General features: G+C 36.4%; 1 non-coding gene across 1 annotated transcript; it reads right to left on the bottom strand.

Annotated features, from left to right (window-relative positions):
- Positions 1–4,342: 4,342 nt before the first annotated feature.
- Positions 4,343–4,449, bottom strand: LOC137753563 (U6 spliceosomal RNA). The gene has a single exon (XR_011071508.1). It is a non-coding gene; the product is annotated as a U6 spliceosomal RNA (small nuclear RNA).
- Positions 4,450–7,234: the final 2,785 nt, after the last annotated feature.

The raw sequence follows: 7,234 nt of genomic DNA, 5'->3' as shown, positions 1-7,234 counted from the left end.
TACCTAGAGACAAATGACAACGAAACTCGATGATCCAAAACCTATGGGATGCAACAAAAGCAGTTCTAAGAGGGAAGTTTATAGCAATACAATCCTACCTCAAGAAACAAGAAAAATCTCAAATAAACAATCTAACCTTACACCTAAAGGAACTAGAGAAAGAAGAACAAACAAAGCCCAAAGTTAGAAGAAAGAAAGAAATCATAAAGATCAGAGCAGAAATAAATGAAGTAGAAACAAAGAAAACAATAACAAAGATCAATAAAACTAAAAGCTGGTTCTTTGAGAAGAGAAACCAAATTGATAAACATTTAGCCAGACTCATCAAGAAAAAGAGGGAGAAGACTCAAATCAATAGAATTAGAAATGAAAAAGGAGAAGTTACAGTGGACACTGCAGAAAGACAAAGCATCCTAAGAGACTACTACAAGCAACTCTATGCCAATAAAATGGACAACCTGGAAGAAACGGACAAATTCTTAGAAAGGTATAACCTTCCAAGACTGAACCAGGAAGAAACAGAAAATATGAACAGACCAATCAAAAGAATGAAATTGAAACTCTGATTAAAAGTCTTCCAACAAACAAAAGTCCAGAACCAGATGGCTTCACAGGTGAATTCTATCAAACATTTAGAGAAGAGCTAACACCCATCCTTCTCAAACTCTTCCAAAAAATTGCAGAGGAAGGAACACTCCCAAACTCATTCTACGAGGCTACCATCACCCTGATACCAAAACCAGACAAAGATACTACAAAAAAAGAAAATTACAGACCAATATCACTGATGAATATAGTTGCAAAAATCCTCAACAAACTACTAGCAAACAGAATCCAACAACACGTTAAAAGGATCATACACCATAATCAGGTGGGATTTATCCCAGGGATGCAAGGATTCTTCAGTATACGCAAATCAATCAATGTGATACACCGTATTAACAAAATGAAATGAAAACCATGTGATCATCTCAATACATGCAGAAAAACCTTTTGACAAAATTCAACACCCATTTATGATAAAAACTCTCCAGAAAGTGGGCATAGAGGGAACCTACCTCAACAAAATAAAGGCCATATATGACAAACCCACAGCAAACATCATTCTCAATGGTGAAAAACTGAAAGCATTTCCTCTAAGATCAGGAACAAGACAAGGATGTCCACTCTCACCACTATTACTCAACATAGTTTTGGAAGTCCTAGCCACGGCAATCAGAGAAGAAAAAGAAATAAAAGGAATACAAATTGGAAAAGAAGAAGTAAAACTGTCACTGTTTTCAGATGACATGATACTATACATAGATAATCCTAAAGATGCCACCAGAAAACTACTAGAGCTAATCAATGAATATGGTAAAGTTGCAGGATACAAAATTAATGCACAGAAATCTCTTGCATTCCTATACACTAACAACAAAAGATCAGAAAGAGAAATTAAGGAAACGATCCCATTCACCACTGCAACAAAAAGAATAAAATAACTAGGAATAAACCTACCCAAGGAGGTAAAAGATCTTTACTCAGAAAACTATAAGACACTGATGAAAGAAATCAAAGATGACACAAACAGATGGAGAGATATACCATGTTCTTGGATTAGAAGAATCAATATTGTGAAAATGACCATACTACCCAAAGCAATCTACAGATTCAGTGCAATCCCTATCAAACTACCAATGGCATTTTTCACAGAACTAGAACAAAAAATTGCACAATTTGTATGGAAACACAAAAGACCCCGAATAGCCAAAGCAATCTTGAGAAAGAAAAACGGAGCTGGAGGAATCAGGCTCCAGGACTTCACACTATACTACAGTAATCAAGACAGTATGGTACTGGCACAAAAACAGAAATATAGATCAATGGAACAGGATAGAAAACCCAGAGATAAACCCACGCACCTATGGTCAACTAATCTATGACAAAGGGGGCAAGGATATACAGTGGAGAAAGACAGTCTCTTCAATAAGTGATGCTGGGAAAACTGGACAGCTACATGTAAAAGAATGAAATTAGAACACTCCCTAACACCATAGCCAAAAATAAACTCCAAATGGATTAAAGACCTAAAGGTAAGACTGGACATTACAAGACACTTAGAGGAAAACGTAGGAAGAACACTTTTTGACATAAATCACAGCAAGATCTTTTTTGACCCACCTTCTAGAGTAATAGAAATAAAAACAAAAACAAACACATGTGACCTGATAAAACTTAAAAGCTATTGCACAGCAAAGGAAACTATAAACAAGATGAAAAGACAACCCTCAGAATGGGAGAAAATATTTGCAAATGAATCAACAGACAAAGGATTAATTTCCAAAATATATAAACAGCTCATGCAGCTCCATATTAAAAGAACAAACAACCCAATTGAAAAATGGACAGAAGACCTGAATAGACATTTCTCCAAAAAAGATATACAATGGCCAAGAGCCACATGAAAAGCTGCTCAACATCACTAATTATTAGAGAAATGCGAATCAAAACTACAATGAGGTATTACCTCACCCCAGTTAGAATGGGCATCATAAGAAAATCTGCAAACAACAAATGCTGGAGAGAGTGTGGAGAAAAGAGAACCCTCTTGCACTTTTGGTGGGAATGTAAATTGATACAGCCACTATGCAGAACAGTATGGAGGTTCCTTAAAAAACTAAAAATAAAACTACCATACGACCCAGCAATCCCACCACTGGGCATATACCCTGAGAAAACCATTATTCAAAATGACACCTGCACTCCAATGTTCATTGCAGCACTATTTACAATAGCCAGGTCATGGAAGGAACCTAGATGCCCATCGACAGATGAATCGATAAAGAAGATGTGGTACATATATACAATGGAATATTACTCAGCCGTAAAAGGAATGAAATTGGGTCATTTGCAGAGACATGGATGGACCTAGAGACTGTCATACAGAGTGAAGTAAGTCAGAAAGAGAAAAACAAATATCGTATATTAATGCATATATGTGGAGTCTAGAAAAATGGTACAGATGAACCAGTTTGCAGGACAGAAATAGAGACACAGGGCTTCCCTGGTGGCGCAGTGGTTGAGAATCTGCCTGCCAATGCAGGGGACACGGGTTCGAGCCCTGGTCTGGGAAGATCCCACATGCCATGGAGCAACTAGGCCCGTGAGCCACAACTACTGAGCCTGCGCGTCTGGAACCTGTGCTCCGCAACAAGAGAGGCCGCGACAGTGAGAGGCCCGCGCACCGCGATGAAGAGTGGCCCCCGCTTGCCGCAACTAGAGAAAGCCCTCGCATAGAAACGAAGACCCAACACAGCCAAAAATTAAAAAAATAAATAAATAAATAATATTAAAAAAAAAAAAAAAGATGCTACTGTTGCTTCTGCTTAACCTTTAAAAAAAAAAAAAAAAGAAGTAGAGACACAGATGTAGAGAGCAAACGTATGGATACCGAGGAGGGAAAGCAAGGTGATGGGGTGGTGGTGGGATGAATTGGGAGATCGGGATTGACATATATACACTAATATGTATAAAATAAGATAACTAATAAGAACCTGCTGTATAAAAAACAAATAAATTAAATTAAAAAAAAAAAAAGAAAGCAGATCAGTAGTTCCTTGGGGCTGGAGGTGGGAATGGGATTGACTGAAAAGCAGCTGCAGAGAAATTTGTGGAGTGATGGAGGTGTTCTAAAACTGGATTGTAGGGAAGCTTGCGAAACTGTAAATTTGCTAAAAATCATCAAATGATTGTAAATGGATGAATTTTATAGTATATAAAGTTTACATCAATGAAAGTGTAAAAAGAAGTAGATGGCTGTAATAGACCAAAAACATGATTAAGCCTTGTGAGATATGTAACCATCAAGGATAGCATTTGAAATATTATTCCATGTTATCAGTGTTTAGTTAAAATTACTGTGAAGATTCAGTTTTATTTTTACTGCAAGTGTGGAAAATGGGATGATGGGTGTTTTTCGAAATTGTCTTTGGTGCTACCTTCCTGTACTGCAATAGTGTGCACTTTATCATCAGATTCTATAGAAATGACTGAAGTGTTTATCACTATGGCATCCCCTCATTTTGAACAAACTTTCATTGGGCAACGACCTTCTCATGGGATGGGTACCTAATCCACACTATTTTCTTTCTTTTTTTTTTTTTTTATCATAAAGGAGATTATGAGTGATTTTATTTTTTGCCTTTTCTCTCTCTTTTCTTTTTCTTTTTACTCTTTTTTTTTTTTTAAACATCTTTATTGGAGTATAATTGCTTTACAATGGTGTGTTAGTTTCTGCTTTATAACAAAGTGAATCAGTTATACATATATATATGTTCCCGTATCTCTTCCCTCTTGCATCAAAAATATGGAACGCTTCACGAATTTGCGTGTCATCCTTGCGCAGGGGCCATGCTAATCTTCTCTGTTTCGTTCCAATTTTAGTATATGTGCTGCCGAAGCGAGCACTATTTTCTATTTGTTGTTTTCAATCCTTTCTTCACATGCCAATTGATCAGTGGATTAATTTGAAAGAGTGGATACTCAGGTTTTTCTACACTAGAGCATAGGAAAATCTATATTAAAAAATATGCAAACAGTGTGGTGAGGATTCAAAGACACAGTAACTTTTAAAATTTTAATGGAATAGGCATATATAAAATGTTATTAGTCTGAAATTTTCATTTACTATTGATTTTCCAAGAAAATAAACTATAATGAAAAATACATAATCACATATATGTTTGTATGTATACACCCACACATATATATGCAATTTGCATACACACACATGCATGTGCCCACACCCACATGCCTGTAACTATATATACACCTACATAGATTTGTTTTATTTTCAAGTCTCTGGCTGTTACAGGTTGAATTGTGCTCCCTAAAAGTCTTATGTTGACATCTTAACCACCAGTACCTCAAAATTGTGACAGTATTTGGAGACAGGTTCTTTACAGGGATAATCAAGTTAAGATGAGGTCATTAGAGTGGGCCCTAATCCAAAATGACTGCTGTTCTTATAAAAAGGGGAAATTTGGACCCACAGAGAGAGAAGATGATGTGAAAAAACACAGGGAGAAGAATGCCACCTATAAGCCAAAGAGAGGCCTGCAACTGAGTCTTCCCTCATAGCTCTAAGAAGGAACCAGCCATGCTGATACCTTCGTCTGGGACTTGAAGCCTCCAGAACTATGAGACGGTAAATTTCTGCCGTTTAAACCACTCAGTCTGTGCTATTTGTTATGGCAGATTTAGCAAACAAATGCACTGGCCTAGGTAGGGCTCTGTGGAATTTAAACTGAAATGTTTTATGTGCAAATAATCTAGAGTTCACTTGTTAAATTCAAATTGATTTGCTACTGAAATGCAAAATAGAGTTGGAAATATATTGCAAGAATTGCAATATATTGTAAATAAAAGAGGAGAAAGAAAGATATATTCAATGTGTAACACAAAGTATGACAAATTTTAAGCTTGTCATCCCATATTAAAATTCTATCTGGCTTTGTAGATCCTATTGGCACAGGAAGCATTTAAGAGGGGGATTTGGGTGAAAATAAACAAGTCATTCATGTGAATCTACAATAGTTTGAATTCAGAATAGAAAGACATTGTCTCTAATTCTGACATTATTGTTTTCCCATATCTCTACAAATTCCTGTAAACCTCTGCAGTACAGTACATAACATTCACCTGGGCAATTGCTTATCCTAGCAGGTATTAAATGTAATATAGCGACAAGGGTGGAGACATTACTTGGAAACATTTTAAAGTGTCCCCCTTGTTAGAAAGCTTTTTGTTGTTTGTTAATGCTTAGAAGGGAAGCAAAGGATGCCTTCATGTGTATACACATACATACATACACATAGACATACTTTTGGGCAAATATTTTATCTGACCACTAAGAAAGAGTAAAAAGTACTCAGAAATTTATTTTAGCTATCTCTTCTTCAGATTATTTTTGTCATTCCAGAGTGGCAAAAGAGGAAGTATTCAATTATTGAACTGAAAACTTCCTGCTCCAAAATCCATTCAATTTCATCCTGTAATAGAGAAGGAAGGAAAAGATAAATTTTAAAGACATTGGATCTTAAGATCCTAACTAAAATGTAAGATTCTGATACTTAAATTACTTTGGACAGGGACTGTAAATGGGGTAAGTATACAACAGGCCCTCTGTTATCTGCGGGCTCCAAATCCATGAATTCAACCCACTGCAGAGAGAAAATTTGTTGGTTGAATCCCGGGGTATGGAATCCAAAGATAGAGGGTCTGAGTGTACTAGCCATTTTTTGTAAGGGACTTAAGCACCTTTGGATTTTGGTATCGTGAGGGTCCTGGAACCACTCCCCCAAGGATAATGAGGGATGACTGTATTAGGATGGCTGGCCTTACACTCAACTCCAAATCTATATAGATTTATCTATGCGTCTCTCTCTCTTCGTCTATCTTTGATCTTATTCTCTATGTAACCTAAATGAGTGTCATGATATTTGATTTCTCTACTACTCTGACTCATTGTCTTCCTCTCTCATTTCAGAATAGGAATGTTTTATAGACACTATTGAATTGTTGTTCCATTTTTACTTTGTGAAAATCCCTTGCTCAATGCTCTCCTATCACAGAGCCTCTTATCATATCATTGCCTCCTTGATAGCTCTTGGTGCCTGTCACATAAAGACTTTAAACAAAATGTATGCAAAAGCGAGCTTACGGACACCTCCATAGGCCCCCATTCTATCACCATCCTTTCAGCTACATACGTACAATAGAATATTACTCAGCCTTAAAAAATAAGGAAATTCTGCCATTGTGACACATGCATGAATATAGAGGACATTATGCTAAGTGAAATAGGCCAGTCACAGTAAGATGAATACTGTATAATTCTGCTTATATGAGGAATCTAAAGTAATCAGATTCATAGAAACAGAGAGCAGAATGGTGTTTGCCAGGGGCTGAGAGAGGGGAGGTGGGGAGGTCCTAACCAAGGGGTATAAAGTTTCAGTTATGCAAGATGAATAAGTTCTAGAGATCTGCTGTACAACATTGTACCTGTAGTTAACAATATTGTATATCTAAAAATCTCATGTGAGTAGATCCAATGTTAAATGTTTTTATCACAACAAAAACAAAAAAGAAAAATAAGTTGAAACTTGCATCTTTTATTTAACTGCAAAATATCGATTGGACACATTGTATGGTGGATTCCATGAAATAGGTTCTCACACAGTAATGACTAATT

This window comes from Eschrichtius robustus, chromosome 1 (genome assembly GCF_028021215.1).
Source record: "Eschrichtius robustus isolate mEscRob2 chromosome 1, mEscRob2.pri, whole genome shotgun sequence".
Taxonomy (NCBI): domain Eukaryota; kingdom Metazoa; phylum Chordata; class Mammalia; order Artiodactyla; family Eschrichtiidae; genus Eschrichtius; species Eschrichtius robustus.
Note: the sequence above shows the minus strand (reverse complement) of the source record. Positions and strands in the feature narration are given on the sequence as shown.